At 38.7% G+C, this 17,417-nt stretch overlaps 1 protein-coding gene across 15 annotated transcripts in view; it reads right to left on the reverse strand.

Annotated features, from left to right (window-relative positions):
- Positions 1 to 17,417, reverse strand: part of LOC144016468 (G-protein coupled receptor 22-like) — a 66,303-nt gene that overhangs the window by 17,496 nt on the left and 31,390 nt on the right. For 5 of the 15 annotated variants that reach the window (XM_077517655.1, XM_077517659.1, XM_077517653.1 and 2 more), the window contains one exon: positions 10 to 112. The exons of 8 other annotated variants lie outside the window; for them this stretch is intronic. The gene's annotated coding sequence lies outside the window, so the exon portion shown is untranslated. Of the gene's footprint in view, positions 1 to 9; positions 113 to 4,944; positions 5,038 to 17,417 lie in introns of all 15 variants that reach the window. 2 more of the 15 variants (XM_077517656.1, XM_077517654.1) reach the window with 1 other exon arrangement.

Raw genomic sequence — 17,417 nt, forward strand, 5'->3', positions numbered from 1 at the left:
GTCTTTCACCTATTGCAGGTCGGCTGTGGAACGTAACGCTGCCGCCATTCCATCATGATGTTCATCATTTGCCTTCCAGCAATGAAGCCCAATTGTGCGTTCTCGTCTTGGACTGAAGAAGAAAACGGGACAGATGGTGTCAAAACGCGGCCAATACTACAAACGATGTCGTCATTGTGCAGTTATACGACAATAATGTCAAAATAACGAGACGTTGCAGGAATCGCTTGATAGGTGATGCTGTTGTCCGTTTTTTGTTTTTTTTATAGCGCAACATGTATTGTCACTCGGGTGAATTTAATTGCTATATTATTGCACACATTTAAAATGGCATCTAAGAAGATGATAATGCCTCTAAATCTCATCTCATCTTTTGAGAATTACGACGCAAAGAGCCTGCACGAGTGCACTTGACTCATTTGTGCAATTTACTTCATTAGTCATTATCGTATTCCCACAGCCATTACTCACATGTTGATGAGAATGGATGCCAAGGCGATTTTTTTATTTTATTTTTTTAAATCTTGCTCTTCCCTAGCGAAACACACATTTTCTTCCTAATAACGACTTAAATAGAGTTTGGTTTCACAGATACATAAAGAAAAAACATGATGACAAGGGAAATAAGTGCAATTTCTGTAGAAATTGCGTGGGAATGCTGAAAGCTGAATGCTAAGATTTGAATGCATGTGGAACCATAATGAAGTAGATAATTTATGAAATTGTAACCTCCTGGTGACTGGACAATGCGCTTTACCAACTGTGCCACCGAGCAGTATCAGACACCTGCTAATGATGATAAGTTATATGTATGGAAGTGGGCATGGAAAGTGATACTTAGAAAAAGTTCAATGTCTGTCCCATTGAAAATGAATGGGGGAAAGTTATTAAATGTTAAATTGTGCAAATACTGTAAGTAACGTGGAATCAGACGATATATACCCCGGGAGGCATGAATTTTTGAAGCTAGTTGAAATCTGAACAATGTAAATTGGAAGTATTATGTGGGAGTAGTTATGCGGCAAAAAAGTGTGGAGAATAAAAATCACATTATCATATGTGGGAATGCCATATGAAAGATAGATAGATATAGAATAGCTAGGCTAGCTCACTAGCCAGCATAGCTACGCTAGATATCTAGCATAGCTAGGCTATATAGCTAGATAGCAAGATAGTTAGATAGTTAGTTAGATAGATATAGATATAGAATAGTTAGGCTATATAGCTAGATAGCTAGATATAGAATAGATAGGCAGCTATGCTATATAGCTAGATAGTTAGATAGATAGATATAGATATAGAATAGCTAGGCAGCTATGCTATATAGCTAGATAGTTAGATAGATAGATATAGATATAGAATAGCTAGGCTAGCTCACTAGCCAGCATAGCTATGCTAGATATCTAGCATAGCTAGGCTATATAGCTAGATAGCAAGATAGTTAGATAGTTAGTTAGATAGATATAGATATAGAATAGTTAGGCTATATAGCTAGATAGCTAGATATAGAATAGATAGGCAGCTATGCTATATAGCTAGATAGTTAGATAGATAGATATAGATATAGAATAGCTAGGCTAGCTCACTAGCCAGCATAGCTATGCTAGATATCTAGCATAGCTCGGCTATATAGCTAGATAGCTAGATAGCTCGATAGATAGCTAGATACAATTTCATGGAACAAATATTGGAATGAACTGATAGGTATTAAACGTAGTGTAGCGTCAGTGCTGCTGTACATTCTGCACAATGACCCCTTCACATGTTCTCAGTGTCCGAGATTGAACACGTCTCAGAAGTGGTCGACTTCCTGTCCCGGCCGCCACATCTGTTTATGTTGGTGGTGTCAGGCGAGGCGTGGGAACACAAGGCAGCGCGCTGGGGGACACGACACTCACGTAGCACGGTGACGGCACACACACACACACACACACTACAGTGTGGCTCGTCACAAATGCAAGCACATACAGTACACGCTCCTCCCTCAGGGCTTCCGGCCATCTGAGTTTTAGATGTCTCATTTCGGACCCTCATCGAGACCCCCTTTGGGAATTGTTGTTCCCGGAAAATGTGCAGCTGCTCCCCCTTTGGACGAGCTCTTTCGTTGTGAAAAAAACAGGGTGACGGGGGCGGCTAATTATTAATTAGCCCTTTCATACGACAACAAATTGATTTGCTTTCACGGCTTTCTCATCTACGGTTTTCCTGCTATGTCACGTGAATTTTCGGAGATCATTTTTCTACACTGACTGATACTAGACTTACGTAGCGATAAGTGCAAGCCAGAAAAAAAAAAAAAGTGCATAAATGTGTAAAAGAGAGAGAATGTCCAAAGTCAACACATATGTAAAAAAACAAATTTAAACTACTCCTAATTTAAAAAAAATAAAATAAAATAGCACATATACAGTCACTTCTGGGGTCACGACTGACGTTTGGTACTCAACAGCCTACTCCACCCTCATTCGCCGACTCCCACGTCACTCACCAGGCCTGGCCCCGCCTTTTAAAAATCCACACACATTCAAAGTCACAGTATAGAATGTGAGGGGTGACCCCAAATGGACAATAATAATAATAATAATAATAATAATGCCGGTGCCTCACATGTATATTTCATGGGCAAGTCATCAACATATATATAAACAATAAAATAAAATTCAGTAGGGGTGTGAATTGCCACGATCCATAGCGCACGATTCGATTCCGATTAATCCTGATACAAATCTGTAAGTTGAGTATTGCATTTTTTTTTTTTTTTTTTTTTTTACTCAAATTTAGAAAATACTCATCAGCAAAGATGTACATGCACATTGTAAGATTTGTATGAAAATGTATTTACTTATCTGAAAGTTCAGGCTAATAACTGAGCCACAATTTATTATACTCCCCAATGTTTGACTGCCAAAAATGTCTTAATAAGTAAAGTATCTCTTCCAAGTGTGAACCCTAACCCTAAGTAAGACGTTTTGTTGAACATTTCCATCAAAAATGGATTTTTAAACATCTATTTGGCCGCATATTCGAGAATTGTGCGCTGTAATATCACGATATATTGCCGAATCTTTATTTTATTTATTTATTTATTTATTTATTTTTTGGTAACACCCCTAAAAGGCATGTACATTGCAGATTTTTGTGTATCGCGGGTGGTTGTGGAGCACAACTGCGATTAACGGGGCACTACTACTTGACTTAAGAGTTTTATTTAGAGCATATGGGAGGGTCAAAACTTGACCCAAAAAAAATGTTTTCTACAGTAATTCTGTATTGTGGGGTTTCACCTATTGGGTTTGTAACGTATGCTAACGACAAACAAGGATTTTCCGTCTCTCCTCAAGGTTGCAAAATACTTTTTTTTTTTTTTTTTTTTCATTCTGGGAGTTTGCGTTATATTACGAGCTGAAAGTGGCACAGCGTGTGCTTTTGGTCTAATTCTGTCTGAAGATTGACACGTCGTCTTCATCATTGGAGAGCGAGCGCAGATGGACTCTCCAGCTGTAAAAAAAAAAAAAAAAAAAAAAGGAATGACCTGCCAAGGCGTACTGTACGTACAAAAGAGCATTAGAGGCTGGACGGCCTGCATGGGCTCCTTACACTAATGGAGCACAATGACATTTACTGCCATTTCATGCCGTGTTACAGAATCATCAAGCTCCAGTTGCCATTTCCTTGCAGTAATTTGTCGGTTAGTCCGCGGCAGCTTTCAGAGTGCTTGAAAGCAAAAAAAAAAAACACAAAAAAAAAAAAGATTTCATTTGCTTTGAAGATACCGACATTAACGCATTCACTCGCAGCCATTTTGACTGAAGCAACCCCGCTTTGCACCCGGACTGTTTTACTGGATTTTGTAAGGCCCACAGAATATTGCGTTCTAATGCTATAAAAACATGGAATCTACCAAAAGAAAGATCCGAGTGTCTTCTTACATTAGGAAATAAAATGTCTGTTTTTATCTGTTACCGTTTTGCAGCAATTCACATTAGAATCTAGCAAAGTTTCATCATTATTCACAAATCTGTTGAAAACACTGGCAAAAAGAGCTTGTTGCAACATGGCCCTGGCCGATCTCTTATACTCTGCTGCCAACTGCTACCATCCAGGTTTTATGCAAAACACATTGCAGAGTTGCTCCCAAGTCAGTAATGATCCCATCCGTGGGGGCGAATAAGATACATTTCCGACAAGTATTGATGAAAGGAGAAGTCATGCTAATTGCTAAGCTAAGCTACCATCCGCACTAAATAGCTAGCTAGCTAGCAACAGGTTTTATGCGAAACACTTTGCAGAGTTGCTCCCAAGTCAGTAATGATCCCATCCGTGGGGGCGAATAAGATACATTTCCGACAAGTATCGTTATGATGAAAGGAAAAGTTGCGCTAATTGCAAAGCTAGGCTAACAATCACACAGCTAGCGCCTTTAGCACTGGAATTAAATGCTTGGGTGATTGAGTCTACTTTTCACATATGTCTGGCTGGAATCGCATTAAAATGGAGAACATCCCAACTTCAAATATCAAAATAGCAGGTATGTTCTTAAGTGTCTAGTGATAATCTACTAGCTAAACAGAACCGGAACCAGAAATGAATTATGGTACACTACGCCGTATGTCAGCTAAGAGGAGTGGCCATTAACATTAAAAGTATATCCATATAGTAATATTAAAGAATATTTGTTTTGAGTACTGAGTTTGGATTGCGTCTCCCATCAATTCAACTTTGTTTCTAGACAAGAAAACAATTTGTACTTGACATAACATATTGGAGATGAAGACGGAGCTTCACTTTACGCGTCCGTCTTCCGTCTTCGCCGCCAATGCCTGCCAGTATAAATATTTCAAAAGTATGGTAATAGCCAAAGCTAGCGAGACTAATCGCTATTCTCATCCACCGCCATCTTATTATCGTCCTCTCAAACGGGCGCAGACGTATGAAGACTGTCACCTTGTTGGCCGGACATTTTGCTGCTCATCCGACCGTAACATTTTTTTTGGCAACGGCAGCAGACAGAAGAGTTGAAAGTCTTCTGGAAATTGGCTGACAAAGACAAGATGGGAAAAGAAAAAAAAAAAAACGTGATTAGCGATTAGTTTGCTTCAAGCTTGAAAAGTTAGTACTTCCTTTTAGTAATACATGATTCAATTCAATTCATTTATGTCACTCTTTAAAGTAAAAGAAATGAAAGGAGACAGAAAGAAGTAAAACTTGTAACGTCTGCCCCTGATCAACACAAAAAAAATATATCAAATAAAATAAGTTACACAAAATGAATGACACGAAGCGGTCAAGACGCTTTCAGTGTAAAATACTACAAAATAATTCAACTGCATGTCCTTGTGCTATATATATTTTTTTGCAGTAATTGTGCTTTTATACATAAAAAAAAAATACAAATAGACTGAGAAGATTTTGTTTTACAATCCAAATTGTTCAACAGACAGATCGTTCTTTTTGTTTTGTTCTGTATTTTGGTTTGGAAAAAACGTTGTTCCTCTTAATTTATACTCACTTTCCCTTTTTATAAATTTGTTTTGTATATTAACTGGTAAAACATCATGAGGGGCCTTATACATTATTTTAAGGCGGGTGAACTCGCATCAATTCTTAAATTTTAAAGTTTTTAGTTGTATAAATAATGAATTTGTGTGGTCTCTGTATCCACAAACAAAAATGACACGGATAGCACGTTTCTGTATTAAGAAAAATGAGTTTGGTGTAGGTTTTGCCAGCATACCCCCACACTTCAATGGAACAATCAATGAATTATATAACAATAACAAAGCATCCTTGATTCTTTAACCTTGCGTAAAAAAAAAAAAGCTCCAGTTTGGGATACCTTAGATTTAACATATTATACGTGATTTCTATGTTAAATGTTATCCAATAATGACACCTAGAAACTTTATTTCATTTGTCCTATTTCCTGCACTGTCCGTGTTGCTTCAACATCAATATTTCTACAACTGAAAAATCATAATTCTGGTTTTATTAACATTTATAGACAGCCTGTTGGCATTGAACCACTTCATAATATTCTTAAACTCTTTCTCTATTACTTGTAATACATTATATAAAATAAGAGTGGTGTCATCAGCAAACAAAATAAATGTTAACAATTTCGAAATGGTTGTAATATCGTTCACATAAAAGGAGAAAAAGTACTGGACCTAGAATTGATCCCTGGGGCACCCCACAAGTTACATAACTGTGATTGGAACCAAACGAAATTGGATGCCCGACAAATGAACATATTAAATCTATTTTTTAACAGAATTAAACATATAGAAGATTAAAATCCAGACAAACGAACTCCTTGCTCATCTGAGGTAATGACACAAACCTCCCTGCTCCCACGTTCCCCCGCCTTCTCTTCCCGCCTTTTTCGAAGCAAACAGACATTGTGCAATTAGCTAGCGCCGGCCGGCCGGTTTGCTTCCGCTCGCGCCTTGTCAGCGAGGCGGCTCCCCGTCGGCGCTAATGGGACGCCGCCTTTTGTGCTGACAGGTGGGGGGGGGGGGGGGGGGGGGGACGAGAGCGTCTTGCTCATCTTCCAGCTCTTCATTAACGCGAGTTGGCGCAAAGATCAGCACCTTTTTGTCTCCTCAGTGTGCGCCGCCAGCTGGGAGCCATCACGGTGCCGCCGACGTGTGTGCCGGAACGGGGGGGGGGGCGGAACAACTCGCATGTACTGATACTTGTGGGGAATGGAAGGAAGGCTGGTAAAATTGCAAGTCGAGGCACTCATATCTCAAGGTACCGTTGAATTTGTTTGGGTTTGACGCACTGATCTGAATATATGGCTGGATAGACGATAGGCGAAGACTGTTGAAGTCGCGAGGCGGCCATATTGCTCCTCTCAAGAAACATTTCTCGGCATATGATCCTACACGTTTACAGTATCAAAATTGGACAATATTTGTGGCAGTACAGCATGAGTTATGATGTTTTAAATGTATTAAACATAAACAAGAGGACTTCAGACATTTGACAACTTGCCTTAAATACATGTATAAATTATATGCTCAATGATGTTTACAGGCGGAAATTTACACATTTTTTTTTAAATTAAATAATTCTAACTATAATTCAACAAAAGATACAGTCCACTTTTTAATTTTTTTTTCTAACCAGTCATCTATTCAGGTCGGTGATTTGATATCCTGACCGATTGTGGCGGCTAACAAGCTAACATATGGATGCTCGTTTATGCAACTCAGGGCCACGTAAACCAATTTAATATTGAAATCAAACTCAAAACTTGTTTAGCCTGTTTCTCTATTTTGTATTTTTGATCATAGCTGAAAATTTAAATGCTATGAAGCTAGCATTTTTCGTGTGTCATAACATTATGAGTGACTTTCTTGCTTTTCGTTAGCCGTTTGAAAATGGAAAGATTAAACAATATATGGATTGAAATTGAAATTTTTATTAACTTACTTCACTCATTTGCTCCCAATAACGTGTAAATACGTTTTTTGTAATGTTTTAAGTGTCCCAAAGACGTATTTATACGTTTTTGTTTTTTTTATTATGCTAAAGCATACAGAAGGCTTTGATGCAGCCTCTCAACTGCAAAGAACGCTTGAAGAAATGGTAGTTATTACACAAACGGCCAGCAGGTGGCAGCAGAGCAAAGGAGATCAACCAGGGCCATCTTGAAAAAAAGCTCAATTACTTAGAATTTGAAATAGATTTGTGAAAACTGCTGAAACTTAGCTCTCTTCTAATGCTAATTGCTGCAAAACGATGGCGGCGAGTGGGAGTTAAGTGCTCGAACTAAGACAAAAGGGCTAGCAAAAATGCTACATTAGCTAATGATAACAAATGAAAACAAAAATACACATTATTTGTATCCAGTTTTACAGTTTAGACGGAGAACTTTGGAACCACAAAGAAAAAATAAACACTCAAGTACAAACACCTGACAAATCTCAAGTACAGTAAAGAAGTATTTGTTATGGTGTGGAACGGCGTAAGAAGAACTGATGGTCAGTCATGGAGGAGTGCGCCGTGGCGTGCGCGCCTCTCACAATGCTAACAGCGTGTTTTCATGTCATCGTCACAGTTTGAACAGGAGGAAAGGGGGGGAGAAAGATGCCAATCATATGCGGGCTAAATATAGCGCCGTGCTGCTCTCGTTACTGTGTACACGGGAGCCAGTAACAACAAACAACTTGTCGTGCGAAACTCGACAGGTTTATTGTGATGAAAGCTCGTCTAAATGTACATACAAATAATTGAGCCTCAGCATGCTTCATGTTACATTTTATGAAGTGAGCAGTTATACGGCCGGCGAGTGAGTCATGTTCAAGTGTATTTATTCTATGAACTGCTTTCATACAATCAATGCTGCTAATAACATGATGGATGACTCACAGGCTTCATGTACATCCTGGTGCGTGCGTGCGTGTCGCGTGCTCAGAATGCATCCTGCCGTCAAACGCCGAAGAAACCAATTACTAGCTTGCAAAGAGGGAAGGAAGCAAGGTTAACGTTACGACTGTAATATTATTCAAATGGTTGATTTCGTCTTCCAGTGATTTTTTTTTTATTTTGCCCATCGCTTCCTTTTAAACTGCTATTTTTACGTGTGTGGCAAAAAAAAAAAAAGAAAAGAAAAAGGAAAAAACAAAAAAACATACCGTATGTAGCGAGGTAGTGAACAATGAAGACTTGAAGAGAGCGCTCGGCTCCAGTGCTAATTGTTTTAGTGCTAATCAGCGATGATGTCACGGTTGTGGCACGCAGACGGCCGCCAACACCCGCGTGATGTATTGCGGCGAAAGCGTGCGGGTCGACAGATGTTGAAGTGCGATTCTTCCGGAGGCCGCGCGCGCGGCAACGCGGACGACGAGGCAATCGACGCTCGCTCGCGCCATTAAGCAAACTGATTACATTTTGGTTCCACTCCACAAAGTGACTGTAATTTCTTGGCCTTGCCTGGATGATCGGTAAAGATTGAATTTTTCTTGCAGTCGGAAAATTCGCAGGCTGCAATTAGCGAAGGCAAACATGCTGCGTCATTCTTGTGTTCTTGACTCCAATGCTCGTTTATATCCTCCTTCGTGTCGCATCGAGGCCCAGAAGCTCTTCCGTATGATAAAGTCAACCCGTCGTTACAATAGAAAGTCACATCACAATACGATAATATCACCTGTCGCTCATCATGACAGGTTATTGAAAATTGGCACTTTAGGTGCTAATATAACAAAATGCAGCAGGATTTCTAGAGTGCCAACAAAACCCAACAAGTGTGAAATTAAACAAAGCAGTAAAGTAGCTTTGGAAAAATGTAAACAAACAAGTCATTTGTTGAGCAGCTTGGATGTGTGAAGCTCCAGAGCCACTTTCAAGCAACTGCTAGATGACGGAGAACCAGCAAAAAAATGGAATTTGTTTAATTTTTTAGACTTAGACTTGACATTATTGATCCCTTTGGGATGGATCCCTCTGGGAAATTTACATGTCTAGCAGCAATAAGAACAGATAATAAAATAAAAAATAATTCAATCAATCAATCAATAAGGTTATTACACCAGAGATTGAATTGATAATAATAATAATAAAGATAAAATAAAAATTCAATCAATCAATAAATGGGTTATTACACCAGAGATTGAATTGATAATAATAATAATAATAATAATAAAATAAAAAATACAAATTAAATCAATCAATAAATAAGGTTATTACACCAGAGATTAAATTGATATTAATAATAAAAGTAAAATAAAAAATAAAAATTCAATCATATTCAATAAATAGGTTATTACACCGGAGATTGAATTAAATAAATTAGTGAATTTATAGTGAATTTAGAGAGTATTATAAGCTTCAATAAATACATTCAGTCCTCCCCCCAAAAAATATAAAATTATTCAGACAAGAGCAATATTACAAATATTTGATTTACTTATTATATATATTGCCTTTTTTTTTTTTTTGAATAAACACTTCTAATTTTGGATTCATACTGACAGGTACTGAGAGTAGATTTCAGAATGTAGGAGGAGGCAACCAATTTTAGTACAAGTCAAAAATAAATAGACAAACTGCAACTTCACTATTTTAATGGACTGTGCATGAATGAACCTAAAAGATTTCTGAGAATTTGCGTTTCACCCGAGCGGAGCGATGTTGATAATAAAGCCGAGGATGAGCGATTACCTGCGTGCCTTTTTTATTTTTATTTTTTATTCCCCCTCCCCCCCAAGCAGGAAATGCATGCGCCAAAGATGACGAGCAGATGGCAAGCATCGGGGGCCTGTCAGTGCAACGTTTCAGGCGCACGCTCAATTGGGGAAAAAAGAAAGAGGAGTGAAGGAATGGATGAGATCAGGCCATCTGCCTGCATAAAAAAAACAAAACCCAAGGTGTCATTTTCAAGAGGCTGCAAAAAGTCACTCCTACACTTTGGTCAAGTCGCTCCACACGAGAACACGCAACAACAACAACAACAAGTGCGCTTTTGCCTCCACTGACTCTTTATGCAACCTCATCCCACTGTTTGACAATGCCAAGTCTTTTGTTTTTGTTTTTTTTCTCCGTACACGAGTGATGCTCTGCAGTGGTGGAAGGTCAAAGCTCGCTAGCAAAGCTCAAAAGCATTTTTCGATATTTACAACTTACATTCTGATTTTTCTTCCATGCAGGGGTGGTGGGTGGACTGGCCATTGGCAATTTCGGGCGGTCGCCCCAACCCCGTCAATATTATATATATATATATATATATATATATATATATATATATATATATATATATATATTCTTCTCCATCCATCACTGGTTACATGAAATTGTATTAATTTCATTTTACTTTATTTCATAGAGTTTTCTGGGCTACACCGATTGCTATGGAGGACCAAAAGTGACAAAAATTAGATAAATACATCATTAAAAATTAATTATGTTATATATATATATATATATATATATATATAGACATAGACACACACACACACACACAAAGGACTGTCAGAAAATTAGAATATTGTGATAAAGTCCATTATTTTCTATAATACATAATACATTCTGGATTCATTACAAATCAACTGAAATATTGCAAGCCTTGTATTATTTTTAATATTGCTGATTATGGCTTACAGCTTAAGAAAACCCAAATATCCGATCAAAATATTAGAATATTTCCTCAGACCAAGTAAAAAACAAAAAAAAACAAAAAAAACATAATCAGCAATATTAAAACAATAAAAGGCTTGCAATATTTCAGCTGATTTGGAATGAATCCAGTAAAAAAAATGGGCTTTATCACAACATTCTAATTTTCTGAGACAGTCTCTGGCCTTCCTGGGTGGAGTTTGCATGTTCTCCCCGTGCCCGCGTGGGTCTTCTCCGGGTACTCCGGTCTCCTCCCACATTCCAAAGACACGCATGGCAGGTTAATTGGGTGCTCCGAATTGTGCTTGTGAGTGTGGATGGTTGTTCGTCTCTGTGTGCCCTGTGATTGGTTGGCAACCAGTCCAGGGTGACCCCCGCCTACTCCCCAAAGCCAGCTGGGATAGGCTCCAGCACCTCCCGCGACCCTTGTGAGGAATAAGCGGTTAAAAAAATTGATGTTTTGGTCTTGTTAATAGCTAACTATTGATAGGTGCATATTGTAATATTTGGACTTTGTATGATATTACCACTGAAGGCCCAGCTAGCAAATCCATCACCCGCCACTGATGGTTCGTTCGCATCTTTTTCAATGCGCCGCGTTCATGCTCTCCTTTTCATCACACACTACTTTCAAATCGCCCCCTCCGGTGATGCTGCAGTGCGTTGACATGCAGCCACTTTTTCTACAGACGTGCACACTCACGCACACACACGCAAGTAGGCGGACAAATTCCCAAGCACTTGTAGATTTGTTTTGTGTGTGTGCGTGCCTGGCTGACGACCTCCGTTGGCGCCGTCGTCGCTGTAGCAGGTGGCGCACATTTTTCCAGTTATAATGAAACGGCAAGCAGAGGCATCTTTTTTTTTTTTTTTTTTTTTTTACAGCGTCCAACATTATATTGGTGGAATGAAAACGTCCACATTGTGGGGGGCACGACACTTTTGTTTATCTCTGCACGCTGTTTGACAAAAAAAAAAAAAAGCGTCGCAGGGGCAGCGCCATAAAATTGGAATGTCGCATCTCTGCACTTCAATTCAAAACGTGAAACTGAGAGACTGCATGACGACACAGAGTGAGTTTTTTTTTTTTTTTTTACTATATAAAGAAATTAGAATATTACATAAATGCCACCGTTTTTTTTGTGCTGAGTTTGTGCTCTTTAATTAACCTGAAACCTTATTAAAAATTCCATACCTTTCACCTTAACCGGATACTTCAGAGTCCTGCCAGAGTTGTGACGTCAGGAGACCAGACGAAGGATCAAAGGAAAGAAAGATGAAACAAAGTGAAATCCAGCACCAACCAGACACCACCTAGTGCCCCCACAGGGTTACAAAACCAGAATCATTCCCCAGAAACCGCTAAAGTCCAACAAGTTAGTGAGCTCTCAAGAGACCAGAGGAAAAACTAAAGAAAGGAAGGAAGGATAGATGAAACAGAGTGTGATCCACATCTACTGCTGTAGATTCTAATTTATTGGGATGCACCTGTATGTAAATTCTTTTCAGGAACCTGCTATTTAAGTCGTAAATGCCACGGATAATAAGTGTTGCTTTGTTTTTAAATGGGTAAAGTTTAGCGGAAAATTGTAAGAAAACTTACACGCTATATTATTTCAAAACGGAACAGGAAAAAAAAAAAATTAATGACTAAATTCAAATGTTACAAATAAAATCCTGCCACAGCATACCACGACACAAATATTACGGATCTGTAAATGTGTTTTCTGGTAACTAAAGAAAATTAGACATCATTGCTCCCTGTTCCCTGGAGTTAAGAAATTTTTTTTTTTTTTAAATGGATCTATTATCGGCCATATGATTCTGCAAAATGGCCAATGCCGATATTTGTCAAAATGCTGAATATCGGTGCCGATAATCGGTCTATCCAAATATTCCAAATTTTTGCTCTTATCTCAAGGCAAAAAAATCATACACATCCTGTACAAAAACTCCAAATCAAGGCTGCTCCCAAAGGCTGAAAATTGGGTGAGGGATGAATTCCCGTCTGTATTTAAAATAAAATAAAACAAAAAAAATCTGTGAAACGTTGAGTAATGCTGATGTACGACGTACAGAAAAAAACCCAAAAATGTTTTGCGCAATTCTGGAAGAATGCAAAGAGACAAGAGTAATTGGTTAATTTGCCCCCCGTTTTCAAAACCGTTGAAACGCTTTCACGTCACCTGAAGCATCCGACGGACGTTCTCTCCCAGATAAGAAACATGGCTGCCCTGTTATCGTCATGACCCAGAAAAGTCAAGGAGAATTCAGGGGGGCCTTGCCCTGATTCAAGAATTTTACGCATGGAAGGACTGATTGAAGGTTCTAAAAAAAGACACGGGCAAAAAGTCACTAAGTTGATCCTTACCTTCCTGAGATATTATGCAAATGATGGCGATTATTCACGCAAGCGTTGCTTTGAGCAATTATGATGATGGCGGAGCATCTCGGGAGGTATTCCCGGGTCTTCGGGCTGCAATCAGCTCCTTGATTGAGCCGTATGGAAATATGTCGGCTCTCCGATGTTGTCCTAAATTAGCGCCGATGATTTGAAACATTGTGCATGTGAAGCCCATCGAACCTGACGAGGTTTAATTGGGTCCTTGTCGCATGGGATCAAGGTGAACGAAAACTAACGAAATAAAACTAAAATTAAAAAAAAACTATTTCGTTAAAATAAAATAAAAACAAAAAAAAATAACTGAAATTACATTTTATGTTTTCAAAACTATAATTACTGCTAAAATTAATGAGCCTCTGGAGATTTCAACTTATTTGCTCCCAAAAACATATAAATACGTTCTATTTTAAATGTCTTAAGTATCCCAAAGACGTATTTATACTTTTTTTTTTTTTTTTTTTGTATGCTAGAGCATACAGAAGACTTTGATGCAGCCTCTCAACTGCAAAGAATGGTTGCAGAAATGGCAGTTATTACACAAACGGCCAGCAGGTGGCAGCAGAGTATAAGAGATCAACCAGGACCTGTCATGACTGATTCATTCCAGGGTTAAGTTTGGGGCATGACAGGGTTATGTTTACTGCCATGACTAGGGTCATGCAAGGGTTATGCTTGGGTCATGCAAGGGTTATGCTTGGGTCATGCAAGGGTTATGCTTGGGTCATGCAAGGGTTATGTTTTGGGTCATGACCGTGAGGTCAAGTGTCTGTTTTGAACTGATGTAATCGGCATCTACTTTCAACTGGTAATACGTTATGTGATGTCAGGAATCTTTAATTTCTTTATCTAGTCAACAGCCAATCAGATAATTCCATGTCAGTCCTGTTACCCACATGTCCAGCCATAACCAATCAGATCGAATCACCGTCTATATAAGCCTTCTGAGAAGGGTGTGTTTTGATCGGATTATAACCTCTGTTCCTCTGTGCAACTCTCGTTGTTTCTCGTCTAGTCAAATTTGTTCCCACGCCTCTCGATGTGAATAAATAGTTAAAATCTTATTCGTGTGAGTTTTTTGGGATCTCAGCTCATAACAGGGCCATGTTGAAACTAGCTGATTTACCCACAGTTCTACTAAAAAGATTTGTGAACACAATATTCTGTGGGCCTTGCAAAAATCGGTCCAAATCCAGTAAAACAGTTGGGCGTGAGGGGGGTTGCATCGGTGAAAATGGCGGCGAGTGAAGTGAGTTTTAAGTTGATTTATTTTGATCTTAACCGCCGGAATAAAGACGTTTGAAAGTCTGTCACATAGAAGTGATGTCATTTAGTAGCAGCCAATAGAAAAGCACCTTCAGATGATGTCGCTCCCATGGTGTTTTTTTTTTTTAATATTGTGCCCAAGTAATACACATTTTTTTAAAAACTAAAACTAATACCCCGCGACCCTTGTGAGGAATAAGCGGTCAAGAAAATGGATGGATGGATGGATAAAACTAATACTGAAACTAACAACATAAAAACTAAAATGAAAAATTCCAAAACTATAATAGCCCTGCACGCAATCGGCATCGTTGGCGATATGCAAAACGTTCTCATTACTTGCGTAGGAATGCGGCGTACCGAGTTACCGCTCAAAAACTCTGCATTCAAAATGCACAGCGACGCCGTCCAAAATATTCCAAAGCTTATTTTTGTCAAATGCAAATGAGGCGTCCCCGGGAGAGCGGCAAAGGCTGCGCGGTCGGCCCCTCACAGCTGATATTTACACTAAACTCAGCGCCGGTGTCGAGAGATGTTTAATGATGTGCCAAGCTTGTCCAAATCCAAAAAGTGCGCCGCAGTGGCTGGGGACCTTAAAAAAATAAAAAATAAAAAAATAAACCGAAAGAACTGAATTATTGAAGAAAACCAATAGAGGCGGGCGTTGCATTCTAATCACGTTGGACTTGTTTTTGCAGCAGCCAGGTCATTCATTGATAATACAGCAAACACCTGCTCGATCACGACGCATTGTTCATGCTACTGCTCGTTCGCAGAATTTTTAACTTTTTTTTTTTTTCTTCAGTATACAAGAAATTCAGTATTGCGTTACTCAGGTTTTATAAACATGAAAGAAATGCTAATTGAATATAAAAACCAGTAGGATTCTGATAGGGCTGCTCGATTATGGAAAAAAAATAATAATCATGTCGTTGAAATCAAGATTATTCAAACGATTATTTTTTTTTTTGTTTAAGCATTTAAAAATATTAGACCAATTAAAAAAATAGAAACACTATAATTATTAATTTATAATCGTAATAATATATTTATAAATTTTACATATATATATCCATCCATCCATCCATTTTCTTGACCGCTTATTCCTCACAAGGGTCGCGGGGGCTGCTGGCGCCTATCTCAGCTAGCTCTGGGCAGTAGGCGGGGGACACCCTGGACTGGTTGCCAACCAATCGCAGGGCACACAGAGACGAACAACCATCCACACTCACACGCACACCTAGGGACAATTCGGAGCGGCCAATTAACCTGCCATGCATGTCTTTGGAATGTGGGAGGAGACCGAAGTACCCGGAGAAGACCCACGCGGGCACGGGGAGAACATGCAAACTCCACCCAGGAAGGTCCGAGCCTGGACTCGAACCGGAGACCTCAGAACTGGGAAGCCGACGTGCTAACCACTCGACTACCGTGCCGCCCACATATATATATATATATATATATATATATATATATATATATATATATATATATATATATATAAATAAAATATTTATGTTGGCAAAAACTTGAAGCATGTGCACTGTGCAGTAGGACGATCATTTATTTTTTTGGTACAAAGCAAGAAAATGTTAAAAACGTGAAAATAAAATAAAATAAAACAAAACAAAAAAAATCTTTGAAACGCTATAATTATGCAAGTTCCTTTTGGATGAAAAAAATTACCGAATTAGTTATTTTAAATAAAAAAAAAAAAAAAGAGCAAATGTATAAATTTAAATAACTCAAAAATTAGTATTAATAATTTATTCATTTTTTAACGATAATGCAGATTTTGTAATTATGGAGTGTAATAATTGAAACTATAATTGAATTTCAATTAATTGCACAGCCCTAGATTCTGAGGTTGGTAGACTCAATTAATGGAGCACGGACTTCAAAGCAAACATGGTGCATCAGCATTTAGCTGTGATGCTGCAGACAAATGGAATAAGCTGCCGACAGAACTGAAGTTGAAAACCGCAAGTTTAAATGCTTTTACATCCAGGTTATGAATTATGCTTTTCCCCATATTTAGGATTAAGGTCTTATCGAGATGTCCAATAATCAACTTTCCCCAAATCACATTCAATCAATCATGCTGGACGTTCTTTTAGTAATTTTAGTCAACAGCTTTTCATGTCTTTAGTTTGCTTTTAAATGTTTTGTAAGTATATGTGAAGCCTATCGAGTTACCTCGTGTTTTGAAATGTACTGTACAACTAAAACTACATCACCTTGCCTTAAAAAAATATTAAATAATAAATTAAAAAAAGTGCTATGTATTCTTCGTAGCATTTTTTTGCACAGTCGACGATGCTCTCCATCGCGTCCTCGTGAGGTGCGATGATCCGCGTGATTATTTTTCTTGCACCGATTTCCAGCGTGTGAAGCTGAGACGCATCCGTTCCCGTTTCCGCAAATAAACTGACCTCCTCCTGCGACCCCGAAACGCCGTTTGATGAAAACGTTCTCGTTATTTCTGGAGCCTCTCCTCCTTCGTGTTGATCTTTTTTTTTCGAGTGTCGGCGTGCTGAAAGACGGACAGAAAAGCGAGCGGGCGGGCGGGCAGGCATGAGGCAGACGTTCGCAAGCGCCGTTCAAAGTCGCAGCCTTTCTCTCGTTTTGCGTC

The sequence above is a fragment of the Festucalex cinctus genome, chromosome 3, assembly GCF_051991245.1.
Source record: "Festucalex cinctus isolate MCC-2025b chromosome 3, RoL_Fcin_1.0, whole genome shotgun sequence".
NCBI lineage: Eukaryota > Metazoa > Chordata > Actinopteri > Syngnathiformes > Syngnathidae > Festucalex > Festucalex cinctus.